The sequence below is a fragment of the Oryctolagus cuniculus genome, chromosome 6 (assembly GCF_051225735.1).
Source record: "Oryctolagus cuniculus isolate XC-2025 breed Fujian yellow rabbit chromosome 6, ASM5122573v1, whole genome shotgun sequence".
In the NCBI taxonomy this organism is placed as follows: Eukaryota; Metazoa; Chordata; class Mammalia; order Lagomorpha; family Leporidae; genus Oryctolagus; species Oryctolagus cuniculus.
The window spans coordinates 41120223-41136602 of NC_142872.1; the positions used below are offsets into that span (position 1 = coordinate 41120223).

Below are 16380 nucleotides of genomic sequence, written 5' to 3' on the forward strand. Positions count from 1 at the left end.
ATATAAACATAAGGAATGAAATGGATCCATGCAGGAAAAATTTGTAGAAACATGAGAAACACAACAAACATGTTCCTAAATTGTTTCCATTTTCCCCAGTTTAGGATATTTTCTTCCCCAAACATATAGAAAATACTTTGACACCAGTCGTGTAACCTGGCCTCCTGGTGGAATGTGAACTCACTTGCAGGTAGAGATACCTTGCAATTTTTATATCAGTGACTCAGGGGTTGATAGCCAAGAGGTAAACTATGCAGATTGGAAACAAAGTAAAAGGAGAAGTAAAGAGAATAATTGACCAAACACCTGCCTCATAGGGTTTTTATAACATTAAGATACTTTTGAAACTGTTTTGTACTATGCTTTGTATACAATTTACTGTAATGAATGTTTGCTGAATGTGAAAGCAACCAATTCTACTGGTAACAGGAGAACAATGGTGTTTCTGAGAACCTTTAAAATTTTATGCCATGCTTGAAACAATGCATTTCTTTGAAGACACACATTCACATTGCTAAGGAGATCAAAGGTGAACCCTTCATTTGTTCCAGTTCTTTGAACAAAGAATGCAGCTTCTACTTGCTTCTTTTCCTCTCATACTTTCTCCATGAACTCAAAAATCACGTTAGCTTTTAAGGCTATTTCCAACCCACCTTCCTAAGTATTCAGCTATCTCTCTGACTTATACCATTTATATATTTCTTCACTTATAAACATTGCTCCTTTCCTGTTTTGAAAGAAAACTCCTTGTAAAACTTTTTTAAAAAAATAATATATACAAATGCAGTTTTTTATTCTTTTTAAAAAATGAGATGCTAGCTCTTCCCTTTTGATAAACTGTTACAGTTTGTCTATCCTTCCCAATTTTCTGTGGTTCATCTTTCTGCAGTTTGCTAGCCACACTCATATCTATTACACAGAATGTCATTAGTATGACTATGAAATAAATAAATGAGAAAGAAACTGGTTTCTTGGAGCCTTGATAACACAAATCATCTCCACGCCTAGCCAATGTACTACTCTGTAGGCAATGAGAGTGGGTTAACTAGAAGATGAGAGAAAGGCAATGGTTTGGGCAGTAAAGACAGAGCAAGTAATGGATGACAAAACTCACAGACAATAGGAACACTATGACATTGTGGAGTTGGAGTGGAGCTTCAAAGGAAAAGGAAAAAAACACTGTCATATGCAAATAATTCTGAAATGTGGGAACACAAGGAGCCTCTCCTTTGGGATACCAGTAACAGATGTTGATGCCAGATTGTATATGTGCATTTGACAAATTGAAGAATGGGGAAAAGAAACTAACTCCCTCCCACATTTTAGCAGAATATTAGCAGCTGATAGATATATAACTGCAACTGTGGCAAGGATGTCTTTGGAATTCATTAAAATGGGCAATATCTAGCCATGAATGGCTCACATTTCCATGCTTGAACTTGATAATGTGGCTTGTAAGACCCTCGAGCTCCTAATCCCCGTCTGCCTCAACCAGCCTTCCTCATACTGCAATGGAGTTTGAATTCCAGGCCCCAAACACATGAAAATCCAGGGCATGACCACTGGATTTTAATGGTTGTCTTTCCCATGCTTGAATCCCAGTATTTTTCTTTCACTCTTCTGATCAATTCCTCTGAATTCACCTACCTACCTGTTCAAAGTATTTTTGTAAACCCTTCCTCTCCAGCAGCTCCCCCCATCCCTGCCACCCCCGACACACAGAGTGACAGGGGACATAAGGAATTGCTTATTCAGTGTTCCTCCTCCCTGATCCCAAGTCCCTTTAGGACAAAGTCTAATACATTCATGGATTCCTGGTGTCTGGCTCAATACGAAATTCTCTTTTGTTAACATTTACCACCTATTAGAAGTTTATTCAGTGAGTGGAGAAATAGGGGACCTAGCAGCAAAATGTTGAAGAACCCTTCAATGCTCAACTGGAGGCTAAATTTACACTGAGTAGTGGGTTTTTGATGAGTCAGTGACATAATCAGGAATATTTTTGAGCACTATGTACCAAACCATGTTCTTGGAGCTTAGACTAAATCAGAGGAGGAAGAAAACCTTCCTGACATCAACGAAGCTGCATTCCAGTGTACACATACCTGTGAGAGACAACAGCCATGAACATAATAAAGAAATACCTATCCTGTTAGAAATTGATAAACGCTTTGCGTAAAAGAAACAAGAAGAGAGAATAAGGGCTATTATGGATGGAGTGTTGTAGTAAATAAAAATGGAGATCAGTTGGTATTGTGGAGATTAGGGCATAAAAACAAAGTCCTGAAGGAAACAAGGGATATTACCATGTCAGTATCTTTTTGGGTGGAAAACAGTTAAATGTCTTAAAGCAAGATTATGACTAGAATTATCAAAGATAACTAAGCGGGCAACAAGGCTAAAGGACAGAGAACAAGGCAGAGAAAGGGATATCAACAGATTACGGGTTAGGGGATAACTATTTAGTGACTTACAGTCTTATAGGAACTTTGACTTCACATCAAATGTCATGAGAAGTGGAAGCACTAGAGAAACATAATACGAATTAATTTTAAAGAACTTCTCTGGCTACTGCATTGAGTGCAATATAAGTAGATCAGACTCTGAAACAGGCACGGGAGCCTCTTGCAGATTCTGGTAGCTATCACAAGGGGAATATCAGCAATATGGTGAGAAAAATATTCCGATGTTAGATACACTTTAAAGATGGGCGATTTCCTGATGAATGAAACATAAGCGACAAGAAAGAAAGAGGGGAAGTTACTGAAAGATTCCTTTTACTCAATACCACACAGGATATATTCCCTTCAATTGGCATGGAAAAGTTAGGAAAAATATTAGAGAAGATAGGAATTTCATCTTGGGCTAAAGGTAGATGGACATAGAACTCTGAGTTCACTCAAGAATTTAGAGCTAGAGCATATGGAAGGTATGAGAAGCCTTGAGGTTGGATGAAAAACATGGAGCTAGGGGACCAAGAATTGAACCCTTGGGGTATCAGGATCATGGAGAAGGAGAAGCAGCAAGGAAAGAAAATTTTGGCTGAATGGAGAATTAGCAAGAGAGGAAATTCAAAAAAGGCCAATGTTCTAGAAGGCAAATTAAAAAGCCATTCAGACAAGTGTATGATCAATCATGGTCAATCCTACTACTAGATCAAAAAAGGTACCAACCTAGAATTAACTCTCTTGTATTTAGCAATGCAGAAAGGGAAGCCACTGGTGACCCTTATAAGCATATTTACGGTATAGTAGTAGAAAAGATCTTGGTTACAATGAGCACTCCTGAGTTTGAGGTGCCAGCAGTTGGAAACTTGCCTGTAGCAACACCGCATGATGATCTAACTTTAGATTTGATGTTCTGAATAAGACAGGATTAAATGGTTGATTTAATAGACTGGCTAAAGAGTTAACATGGCGGGGGGGGGGGGCAGTGCTGTGGCTCACTTGGTTAATCCTCCCCCTTGCAGCACCAGCATCCCATATGGGTGCCAGGTTCTAGTCCTGGCTGCTCCTCTTCCAGTCCAGCTCTCTGCTATGGCCCGGGAGGTCAGTGGAGGATGGCCCAAGTGCTTGGGCCCCTGCACCCGTAAGGGAGACCTGGAAAAAGCACCTGGCTCCTGGCTTCAGATCAGCCATAGCAGCCATTTGGGGAGTGAACCAATGGAAGGAAGACCTTTCTCTCTGTCTTTCCCTCTCACTGTCTATAACTCTACCTGTCAAAAAAAATTAAAAAAAAAAGAGTTATTATGAAGAGAACACTCACATGTGTCAACCACCATGAACGCATTTAGTATGTATCAGCTCCTTAATGCTGACAACAAGCCTAGGAAGTGAGCTCTATGATACAGTCCATTTTACTGAAGAGGATAAAGGAGATATTGGAAGTTTCATTACGTATCCGAGGCCACATGTGAAATACCACCACTAAAATTTGAAGGCCATGCTCTTAACCACTATGACTTATTAGTTTCTCTGAGACTCCATAAGAATTTACAGAAAAGTTGAGAAGCCTTCCGTGTGAAGGATGAATGAAGATTTGGGAAAGAAACTTCAATCTTTTTCATTAGAAGACATATTAATATGAAAGATACAATGGGCTTATGTTATTTGTACCTAATAATAAAAGTCTTGTAATATATCAAAGCTATAAAGGCAGATTCTATCTTGAATATTCTATCAGGTGTCTAGCATTTTCAAATTTAATTTTTTAAAGCAACATTGCATTCACAACAGAGTGGAAAACAGAATTCCCATAAAACCTCATCTCCACACATGTATAAACTTGGACCACTGACATTCTGCAATGCAGGGGTCCAATCAATAAAATTAATGAATCTCTAATGACCCATCATTATCATTCTCAGTCCATAGCTTATATTAGGTTTATTTTTAATGTTACTCTTTCTATGGTTTTGGATAAATGTCAAATGACATATCCACACCACTGTATTACCATATGATAGTTTCACTGTCCCTTAAGTATGTTATCTTTGCTTTCTTATCCTTTTGTCTCCCACACTCACTGGCAACCAAAGATATCTTTATAGTTTGGATTTTTCAGACTCTCATACAGTAGAAACTATATAGTAATAAGCTTCTACTTGAGAATATGCATTTAAGTTTCTCATGTGTCTTTTCATGGCTTGGTCGCTCCTATCTTTTTATATCTGAACAGTATTCTACTTTATGAGTAGTACCAGTGTTGAAGTATGTATTCTCTAATGAAAGGCATTTTAACTCCTATTTTTTGGCAAATATGAATAAATCTGCAATTCAAGGATTGTGATTACTAAATCATATGCTAAAGGATGCTTACCTTTGTAATAAACCGCTAGATTTGATTAGAAAATAACTGTACCATTTTTCATTCCCATTGTCCATAAATCAGAATTTCTGTAGCTCCACATTCTTGATAGCATTCGATGCTGTCAGTGTTCTGGATGTTACCAACTCTAACAGGTAGGCAGTGGTATCATATAGTTGTTTTTAATTTTCCATTCCTTGATAACATATGCAAAACATTTTTTCATATGCTTACTTGCCATTTTCATATTTTCTGTAGGGAGGTGTCTGTTCATTGCTTTTGCACATAAGCTATTCATTTTCTAATTATCCTATCAAGTTTGCTCATCTATTTCAGATAACAGCCTTTTATCAGATATTCCTTTGGAAATATTTTCCCCAGTCTGTGGCCTGTCTTCTAATTCTCTTAAAACTCTGAAAGCCAAAGTTTTTAATTTTAATTAAGTCAAATATAAATTCTTTCATGGATCATGCCTTTGATACTGTATCTTAAAAGTCATTGTTATACCCATCATATAGGTTTTATCCTATGAGATATTCTACAATTTTTATAGCTTTGTATTTTACATGTAGTCTAGGACACATTTTGAGTTAACTTTTGTGAAAAATGTAAGGTCTGTCTTCAGGTTACTTTTTTTTGCAGGTAGAAATCCAGTTGTTCCAGAACTTGTTGAGATTATCTTTGCTCCATTGCAATTCCTCACTATTCAAAGAAATATATTTATGTGCATTTATTTCAGGGCTATTTAATTCTAATGACCTTTGTCACCACTACACTGTCTTGATTACTGATGCTTTATAATTAATCTAGCAAATACTGTCAGTCCTCCAACTTCATTCTCTTTCACTATTGTGCTGGATATTCTGGGTACTTTATTTCACCATAAAAACCTTAGAATCAATTTGTCCAAGTCAACAGAGCAATTTTTGAGATTTTGATATGGCTTGCATTGAGCTTGTAGCCAAAAAGTTGAGAAGAAATAATATCTTGAAAATATTAATCTTCTTATTCAGGAAGATGAAATATCCATTAATTTAGTTCTTTATAACAGAGTTATTTAGTTTTCCTCAAGTACTTCTTTTAAGATTCAGTATTTATTTGGAAAGAGGCATGATGGAAAAGACAGAGAGACAGACTGGTTCATTCCCCAAATGACCACAACTGAAGCCAGCATCCAGGAAATCTATATCCAGGTCACCCACACAGGTGGCAGGAACTCAACAGTTCAGTCATCATCTGCTGCTTGTCAGGTACATTAGCAGGGAACTGGATGGGTGCAGAGCATCTGTAACTCAAATTGGCACTTAGATATGGAATGCAGTGTTTCTTGTAGTGGCTTAACCCACTGTGCCACAAAGCCAATCCCTTGCATATAGTTCATATGCATATTTTGTTACATCCAAGCATGTCAGTGTGGCTGGTAATATTTTTTAGCTGCAAATTCTGCTTCTTCACTGCTAATATTTAGGAAAATAGTTGACTTTTGTGTATCAGTTGTGTCAATTAAGTAGAAGACAATGAAAAGTTTTTATTTTACATTCACATTCATTCTCTGATGAGCTTACTTCTTGCGTAGATCAAAGTTTGGGGCAGATAAGACTGCCTATCTCTGAAGATGTTTTATCACCTCTTGCAAGAAACATTCCCTGGGATCAATTCTCTGAATTTTTACTTGGGAAAATGTCTGTTTTTTCTTCATTTTTCAAGAATTTTGGAGGCTACAGAGCTCTAAGTTGACGATTCTGTTTTGTTTTTCTCTCAGTGCTTTCAACATCCCATTCCACCCCATTCTTGTCCAGGCGGTTTATGAGAAAAAAGATTTTACTCTTATTCATGCCCCTCTAAAGTAAGATGTTTATTTCCCATCTCTGGCTTTTTTTCAATTTCAACATTCTGAAGTTAGGATATTTTATACCTGGGTATAATTTTTTGGCATTTAGTCTGCTTGCTGCCCTCTGTGTGTGGGTTTCAGGTTTAATGTCGCATTTTCCTAACACTATTTTGACACTGATTTGACAGGAAAGTTACCAGTCAGTATTGCTTCAACTATTGTTTCTGTCCTTTTGTCTCTTTTTACTGCTACTTTAATTCCCATTAAACCAAAATTTATACCTTTTATATTTGTAATCATCTCACTCTATGTGGACATTACACTTTTTTGTTCCAATCTTGTTATTCTCTCTGCTTTTCAGTTTTGTATATTCCTACAATCCTATCTTCAAGTTCAGAGACTCTTTTCTATTGTGTGTCCAGTCTACTAATGAGCTCAAAGATCTTTATTTTTGTTAGCGTTTTTGATGTGTAATGTTTGATTCTGATTCATTATTGGTTTGATTACATTATCCATCTGTTCCATGTTGCCTCCATTTCCTATTAAAGTCAACAGAACAGTATTCCTAGTCATTTTCATCAGTAACAATTCTGCTAATTCTACCATCTCTGCCACATCTAATTCTGGTTCTGATGCTTGTTGAATTTCTATGAAGAGTGTTTCTTGTCCCTTAATATTCCTTGTAGTTTTCCAGTGAATTTCTTTTTTAAAGGAAGATCTATTTATTTGAAAGGTAGTATTAAAAAAAATACAGACAAAGAGAACTTCCTATGCTGGTTCACTCCCCAAATGGCTACAATGACTGGGACTGGGTCAGGCTAAAGCCAGGAGTCAAGAACTCCATCTGGGTCTCCCACAAGGGTGGCAGAGACCTAAGTACTTGGGCCATCTTTTGCTCCTTTCTCAGGCACACTACTAGGGAGTTGGATAGGAAGTGGAACACCCAGCATTCAAAGGGGTGCTCATATAGATCCTGGTGGGAACGCACTGTTCTATGGTCCAATGATGATGTCTCAGTTTCTGGTGAACCTGGGTCCCTGCACTGGTAAACTGCACCGGTGGTCCTCAGGTTTGCCCTCTCCTCTCAGGTTGGATATGATGGGGCTGGAAGGCATTGGAGTTGTCTGTTTCCTTTCTCCCACGTAGCAGATTGGAGTGAGATGGAATTTGTTATTTCCCTCCCCTAAGAAGATCAGGCTCTGATAAAATTCCTAGGTTACACTCTGGTAAAAACGTTTCTCCTGAGGGTAGGCCTTTTTAAGAGTAACAGAATGCCATGGTGTATTTCCACATGGTTACTTTCTTTCTTTTGTTCCCCTGAAACATGGGGAGACTTTTCTAGAATATTCTCTGTGAGGACCTGGTAGAGATTCTAGGGGAAAACTCACAGGGGTGTACCCCATGACTAGTGCCCCTGGAATTTTTAACTCTCAGACTTACCCATACTGAATCTCCAGAAATTAGTTAACTGCTGCGTAGGTTTACCTACACCATCACTTGTTCCCACGGAGGTCCACCTTCTGGTGATCTGCAATTCTCTATATCTACCTGTTTGTCTAATCCAGTTCATTTCCTGACCTCACTTCTCTGATGCAACTAAGAAGAGTTATTGAGTTTTCAACTTACTCATGTTTACACTTATTGCTATGATGGAGTAGAAACTTCTGTCAATTCTTAAGTACAAAACTAGAAACCTGAAGCCCTGTTTGCAGCTTCATGATATTGTTATCTACTGCTTATTCAATGATAGGACATTTTCTAATTTCAAGCCATTTTCAAATACCATCCCTGTAACTGCAGTGAAATCAAATGTAATGGCCTAAATTTTTAAACTACAAAATTAATAGACCAACATTACATGTATGACACTAAATAGAAACTAAATATATGTAAATATATATCTGTGAGTGTGTATGTGTGTGTGTGGTGGGGCAGAAAGGCTGAATTAAAATGTAAGTGAGTAATTTCCATACACAATTTCAGTAACAGAAATATGACCTCAGCTCAAGCTAAACATAGTAAAGCCGAGAATACAGCAAATCAAAGAATATTCCATTATGAAGAATAGTGAGTAGTCTCTATGAAATCAACACTTTCACCCTAATGCACTGGTTCATTTCGGTTTCTGTAACCTTGTAGTCCTGCCAGGAAACTTTATGATAAATTCAATCTTCTTAGGCTTTCCTGACTCAGGGAATCTCATTGCTGCCTCTCCTCTCATTCCACAGAAGACCTGAAAATTAATCAATGAATTATTAATTTTACTAATAACACAAAATTAATACAACTCACTCCTCCTAGGCCAGGGAGAAGCTTCCATCTAATTAACGGGGTAATTGCTACTACCATATTAAGAGAAATGGAGGTAGCCATTTATTAAGAGTAACAGTAGCATTTTAGTCAAGACTGAAATGAGATCACTGTGAGTGTAATGTTCTAGAATTGCTCTTGTCTTAGAGACATGCCCAACTACTTTGATTGCTTTGTTTCCCCAGAAAAGTGGTATTGAGGTAGAAAGCAGTGATGAAAAACCAAGAAGAGAATATTAATATTGTAACATTCTTCTCTATGCCCTCATCATAACTGTACCACATTTTTCTCTATGTCCTCATCACTGAAGGACTCTCTGATTTGAATTTTATGGAAAGTTTTATCATAACAGGTGAAGAACCAAGATAATGGCATCAATCTTTAGACATTTTAAATTGCTTTATTTTACTTCCAACTTATAGAAAGTGACTTGAAATACTTCAACCAAGTAATGGAGATATAAAAAGAGATGCTGTGCAATTGTTTGTAAGCCAAGAATAGGCAAAGCTATAGAACTACAGGCTGGAAAGCCCGTAAGAACTGTGGCACTGATCTGTTTTCATCTTGTACCCATTCATTCCTATACCACTTGGCCAATACATAGCTTCTTCCAAGCTGCATAGTTTAAATTTCATCCATTCAAATAAACACGTTTAGACTGAGACATATTTAAAACCAAATGCCAAATTCTAATGCAAGAAAATATACTTGGTCTGGTTTAAGTCAGGTATACATTCAATTTTGGCTTAAGAGGGGGGTAGGATCATGTAATGTCAATCTCATTTGGAGGGTTCACGCGTAAGAGCAGCAGAGACAGCTGTCATGGAATTAGATCATTATAGGCTGATCATAGGTCAACAAAACTACTTAGAGCCTTGGCAGGAGGTGGTATTTCTCCCTCTACAACTTTCTACCCAGTCAGTAGGTACCATGATACTACAGGGATACACTAGTAAGTGGGATGCAAATTAATTCAACAGCTCTCCATGGTAACCAGTTTATCACTCACTCCCACATATTAGTTGTGGTTCTTTGATTTCACTTTCGTTGTCTTTTTATATTTTTATTTTTCTCAACAAGCAGATGTGCCCTCTGAAAATGAGGTTTGATAAAGCATTGTCTTTGGTTTATCTCCAGATGTGGGCAATTTAACTGCTCAGTCATAGAATGGCAAACAAATGCTTTCCAGGGAGAAATCAAATGATGACATTTAAGTCTTAATTGCTGCTTTAGAAAAATATCCTTTTTAATGTTTGATTCAAATAAATTGACTCTCATGGTTCTCTAAGTTTAACTTAAAAATACAATAATTAACTTCTAAAGCATTTCTTGGAACTAGAAGGAATGTAGTTTTTTTTAAAATCTTTTCATATCCAAGAAGCATCACTACTACGTATTTAGTTCTATCATAGTTTATACCTCTTCTCCCACATACATACTAATGTGCAAAATCTATTTCTTAATGAAACACAGAAATTCTGCAAACATCTGTCATCCAGTATCCTCCACAACTATGTAACAATAGAATCTTGAATTTGTGAAGCAGGAAATTAGCATTTTTCTCCCTGCCAGTGCCTGAAATTCTGCCCTCAAAATATAATTCCTCTTATTAAAAAACTGTGCTTCTAGGAGTTACTTGTTAAAAATTAAATGCAGTTAGAAGGGACAGTACACTAGTTCATCAGCTGAAATTTCAATTTAATTTGATGTATGGTAAAACTTTCCAAGTCCATGCTAGTTTACTTGTTCAAAGGAAAAAAAACTTCCAGTTAAAAGAGGTAGCCAACAGAAGGTAAACAGCTACTTGGCAGAGATAGCAAAGGTAAATAATTAGGGATCCAATGATTTCATATATACATGAGATCCTCCCACATATGAAATTCTATCAATTTATTCCTTTATCCATCCATCATGTCTTCAGAGCCTGCCACTATTATAAGCTTTGCCCTATCAACTGTAAAAAATGAGCCAGCTACCATGATGCCAAGGAAATAATAATCAAAGGGTCTATGATGAGTCACTAATAATACAGCATAAAGTAGTCCATTAAAAAGTTAGACCTGTCACTGTTTAAGCAGTTGTGCTAAATATGATGGGAAGGTGGTAAATCTGGTCCAGAAAACACCTAAGTAGGTATTGGGAGAGATACCCAACTGAGAAGGGGTCACAAAGAACTAAGCACAGTGGGAATGCAAATATATCTCAGGTACCTAGAGAATGAGAAAGCAAAGATACTTCTAGAATGACAGGACTGTAGGTTCTGACAACCACTTCCACAATCATGTTCAATTTTTTTTCCCAGAACCCTTTTCCCTGCAAAGGGGAGAATCCTTGGTGACAAGTATCTTGGAACCTCCCCTTGCAACATCCTTTCTTGATAGGCTAGTTTTAATTACTAATAGTATCTACAAGAACAGAGCAGTAACTAGCTATTACTTGAGCATATACTATTTGTCAGACAGTGTTAAATACACACATTATCTCATCTCAACGCAAGTATCCACTAGGGAAAGTCTATTGTATGGCCACTTCATAGCTATCACTGATGCTCAGGTAACTGAAGTAACTGCAGACTTAAGGTGAACTGCTCATTCACCTGACAGACAACTCAAGTTATGCTCTTAAAATTCTGATAGGTAACCCTTGTTCTCATCAAACATCCCTATTTCCTTTATTCTGTCTTCATATGATGTGGCTTCCAAAAGTCCCCAAGGCTTGTCTCCTGCTTCCCTACCCATTAGAATCCAACTGCACTTGTCTCAAACTCTCTCCAAAGTGGCAAATCAGAAGTAAACCCAGATCTCAGATGTTATTTGACAAGTGATGAGTGGAACAGGAGTATCACTGTCAATATTACCATCCATTATCCACTGTCCATTGCCATTATCACCATAGTAAATAATATGCAAATTCAAATTACATTTTATCAACTGGATTTGAATACATATTACTTTTGATAGTCACTGTTTCCTCCTTGTTTCTAGACACCATTAACACAGGTGCAGAATAAATAAGCTTTCTTTTGCCAGAAAGTGCCTCCTTTTGATGAATGGAAGCCTATCTTCCAATAGCTTTCTATCTTGACCACATATAGTAAGTGGAGTAGCTGGAATTTTACCCCAGGTAGATATTACTCCAAAGTACAGCTCTTAGCTACTTTTCTACAGTGTGTTTAGTGTCACCTGAAAATGTAGTTAACAGATTCTGCCCAAACTGCCAACAAAAGTGATCAATAGAATGACATTGAACAAATATTGCTTGTTAATTTTCACATACTTTGTTTCACTAAGGTTTGGATTCTAATGTGATTCTCCCTTTGCCCACTCTGGAGCTCATAGTAACTTTTTGGAAGTCAAATAGAATCTCATCATATCATCTGAAATATCCCATATCTCTGTTACCAAAGAGTCACTAAGAATGGAGTCCGGTAATCTATTTGATTCAGTAAAACAATGTGTCTCTGAGCAGCAGAGAACATTTACTATCAGAAAGATGGAAAGTATCCAAAAACTGTGGATAAAAATAAGATATTACAGTGTTACCTGTTTTCACTTCAGTGGCAAACACATAGTTAATAACAAGCATTACCCTCCTGGGGTCAGCATTGTGATACAGTGGGCTAAACCACCACCTGCCACGTTGGTATCCTATACCACAGTGTTGGTTGCAGAGTCCTTCCCCACTCTGCTTCCTATCCAGTTCCCTGCAAATGTGCCCATAAGGCAGCAGACCCACTCATGTAGGTGACTCAGAGGGAGTTATAGGACCCTCGATTCAGTCTGGCCAAGCTCCTGACAATGAGGCTATTTGAAGATTGAACCAGCAGATGGAAGATCTTTCTGTCCCTCCCTCTTTGTTACTCTGCTTTTCAAATAAATTAAATAAATCTTAATAAAAATATCATTGCCTTGGGGTTATATTTAACTGTTTTAATACCAATAACTGAAAGCTGTACTGCAAAATATTATCACTTACATTTATATGTCTATTCCTCTTTTTTCCCATCACAAAAGAAATCATTTCTCTAAAATGGCTACAAAGCAACTGAAACATAGAAGTGATATTTCTAACATAAAAAAACTCTTAGTCTTAACAACAAGAATATGGAGGCCTGAAGTCAAACAGCTATAACATGAACTGAGAGCAATGCAAAAAATTAACAGTGTAACTGGGATATGGAGCACAGTATTACTCTATCAGAAAACCAAGACTAATGAAGGATATGACTGTTTTCTTTGAAAATTAACTGCAGGCTTTTGGAAGCCTAGAGGCAGGAAGGAAAGCCTATGGAGTATAGAAATTATGTCATTTTGAGAGGAGAGAATACAATTTTGTTGCACTCTCAACATCACCCATAGGATTGATCATATGAAATGTATCAAGGTGAGAGTTTAAATAAATATAATATAGAGCAGCATACTTTCAAGGCTGGAATGAAATTCAGATTCTTTTTAATTACCTGATTTTACAAACAGATGGGATGGCATAGACAAAGGAAGTAAACAAGATCATCTAGGACCTGAAGGCCGTTGCATTTTGTCACCTCATTTACCCTAAAATCCATGGAGCCCATCTTGGGGGAAGAAGAAGAAACCACACAGTCTTCATTCCTGGCCCTGTTCTGAGAACTCAAAATATAGAAGCAAGTTAGCTCAGATTAAAGAAAAATGCATTTTCTCCCTTCTTCTCTTTTAAAAAGTCTAAGTTTAGAGAGCTATCTTTAGCTAAGTCTTGGTTGACGGGTAGAAGTGAACAAAAAATTATAGGGCACAAAGTCCCTGCCGTTTTCAGGCAAGAATATGACAAAGAAATGAGAACAACAAAATTGGTTTGCACCAATTTTAATCCTTTTAACACAGTGACAGAAACAATCTCTGTAGTGAAAGACAACATTACTTGGATTGCTGATTCTGTAGCAGACCCCATGCTAAGCATTTTATATACATCATCTCACTTAATCCACACAAGATTCTGCTACAGTAAGTACTTTATTATCTGCATTTTATACATAAGGAAACTGAGGCACAAAGGTTATGTACAGTTTTTCAAGATATGCAAATTTAAGTGGCAAATTGAGGATTTGAACAGGAGTCTGAGAATTTCTACTTTCTTTGCTCTGCTGTGGCATGAGAATAAGGCAAGTAATGCACAAAACATGGAGAATGAGACTCAGTGGAGTGCGGAGCGACAGGAATAAACATCAGGAAGAGGATTCCTAACAGATCATACCAAGACCCTTCACTTTATGACCAAGTCAACAACGAAAACACAGGTCAGGTTCAAAGCTGTAATTAACTTGCTCTGTTCTGGCTCTGCTTGTTTCTTACTTTTCTATAACATGCAAAGCAAATTCCTGTTTTGAGCATTCAAAAAATCCTGAACAATACAAGCAGCACCTTGCCTTGCCGGGGAAATAATTCAGATGTCACAGGCCATAGACCCAGAGCTCAGGGTCTATCCAAGCACACATGGGGCTCTGGATCAAGGACCACCCCCCCACACCCCATCTCACAGATCCACTTCCTTATTGCGGTCATTGCATCTGGACATATTCTAACCACCAGGAGAGAATATCACTTCTTATTTCATAGAATTAGGCAAAATTATTCTTTTTCATTTCCAAACATGAACTAAATGTATTCTGAGCTTATATCAAACTGGTGATATAAGCACACATAGAGCAAACTCAATGCATCTGAACTATAGTAATTTGTCAGTACATCTGTTTGTAGGTAAAAATCTGAAGGACAAAGGAAGAGGCTAAAAACTCTCATCAGCTTTCAGCTTCTCATACTGTTAATCAAAATACTGTTAGCAATATACTTCTGATATGATTATAAATAAATTATAGGACAGAATGAAGAGTATCACTAGGAACACAGAATTTCAGCATTAGATATAAAATAAAGAAGTAAAAGGTGCATAATTTTAAATTTGAATTGGAAATAGTTTATATTTAAGGAATACTTTTCTTTCTTTTTCATTAATGCTGTTTCCAAGTTTTGTTCAATGAAAAGCCCTAGAAATGATATATTAACCTACTAGTAATAAGCACCTTAAAGTATACATCATAGTCTCTAATTAGCGAGTTCTAATCGGAAGAAGACATGGGGTGGGCATTTGATAAAACGATTAATCCCAACTTTGATTCCAATTCCAGCTTCCTATTAATCCAGACATTGGGAGATAGCAGGTTATGCGACAACTCTCGGTCCCTGCCACCCACTTGGGAGACCCTGACTGAGTTCCCAGCTCCTGGTTTTGCCCTGATCCAGTCCTGACCACTGCAGACATTTGGTGAAGGAGCCAGACCTTTCCTTGCCTGTCTTTGTCTCTTTGTCTCCCTGCCTTTCAGAAGGAGGGGGCAGATTTTTATATAAAATAAATAAAAGGAAGAGGGAATGCTCTATTAATCATTGATTCGAGGTTTGAGATAGGAAGTGCACAAGAGATCCTAGAATTTTTTTATATCAGAAAGCAATTATGATTTTACAGAAAATGAACATCCAAATACAAATATTCTTGTCATAAAATAGATCTAGATGACATTAGGAAGCAAACATTCAGGTCATAGATAGTTGTTGAAGGGACTCCCTTGCTGGACCAACCCAAGAAAACAATTTGCTTTAAGACTTTTTTGGGGCTGGCACCATGGCACAATTGGGTAATCCTCCGCCTGCAGCACCAGCATCCCATATGGATGCCAGGTTCTAGTCCCAGTTGCTTCTCTTCCAGTCCAGCTCTCTTCTGTGGCCCAGGAAAGCAGTGGAGGATGGCCCAAGTGCTTGGGCCCTTCACCCACATGGGAGACCAGGAGGAAGCACCTGGCTCCTGGCTTTGGATCAGGGTAGCTCCAGCAGTAGCAGGCATTTGGGGGTGAACCAACGGAAGGAAGACCTTTCTCTCTCTCTAACTCTGTCAAATAAAAACAAAAGACTATTTTTCCTTCTTAGTAAAGGTCAATGGAACATCCAATTGTAACCTTAAAATCAGCTTTACATAGTAACTACTTCCACTCACCAATCAGAGTTGGCAGATTGCTCAAACAATTTGCACAGATCTCCATGTCCTAATACAGTGCCAAACTTTCCTCTGTTTTGGGGAAATACCAGAAGCCACCTTGGCCTATGGCATGTGTGTTCCCAGTTTTCATCTCTGGGTTTTTGTTTGACTTTGGCAAACTGCTATTAGTGTCACATCAAAAGAGCCCAGCTAGTGATATTATGATACATTATGCAGTAAAAATTATCGTCACAATGGCTTGAAACAAATCTGATGTGTTTAAATTTATGAGTTCATAATAAAACTATCAGGTGAGAAAAATGTACTCATCAGCATTAGAAGATGATCAAAAACAAAGTTTACCAGTTTGAAAACCAGTAAATAAAGGAAAAGAATGAAACATTTGTCTTTCCTTTCCTATGTGTATAATT

The 16380-nt window shown here is 37.5% G+C and overlaps 1 long non-coding RNA gene across 6 annotated transcripts in view; it reads right to left on the bottom strand.

The window, feature by feature from the left end:
* Positions 1-16380, bottom strand: part of LOC127490701 (uncharacterized) — a 405434-nt gene that overhangs the window by 91797 nt on the left and 297257 nt on the right. For 2 of the 6 annotated variants that reach the window (XR_016235411.1, XR_016235414.1), the window contains exon 5: positions 8543-8870. The exons of the other annotated variants lie outside the window; for them this stretch is intronic. This is a non-coding gene — a long non-coding RNA (uncharacterized LOC127490701). Of the gene's footprint in view, positions 1-8542; positions 8871-16380 lie in introns of those variants that run through there. 6 annotated transcript variants of the gene reach the window in all.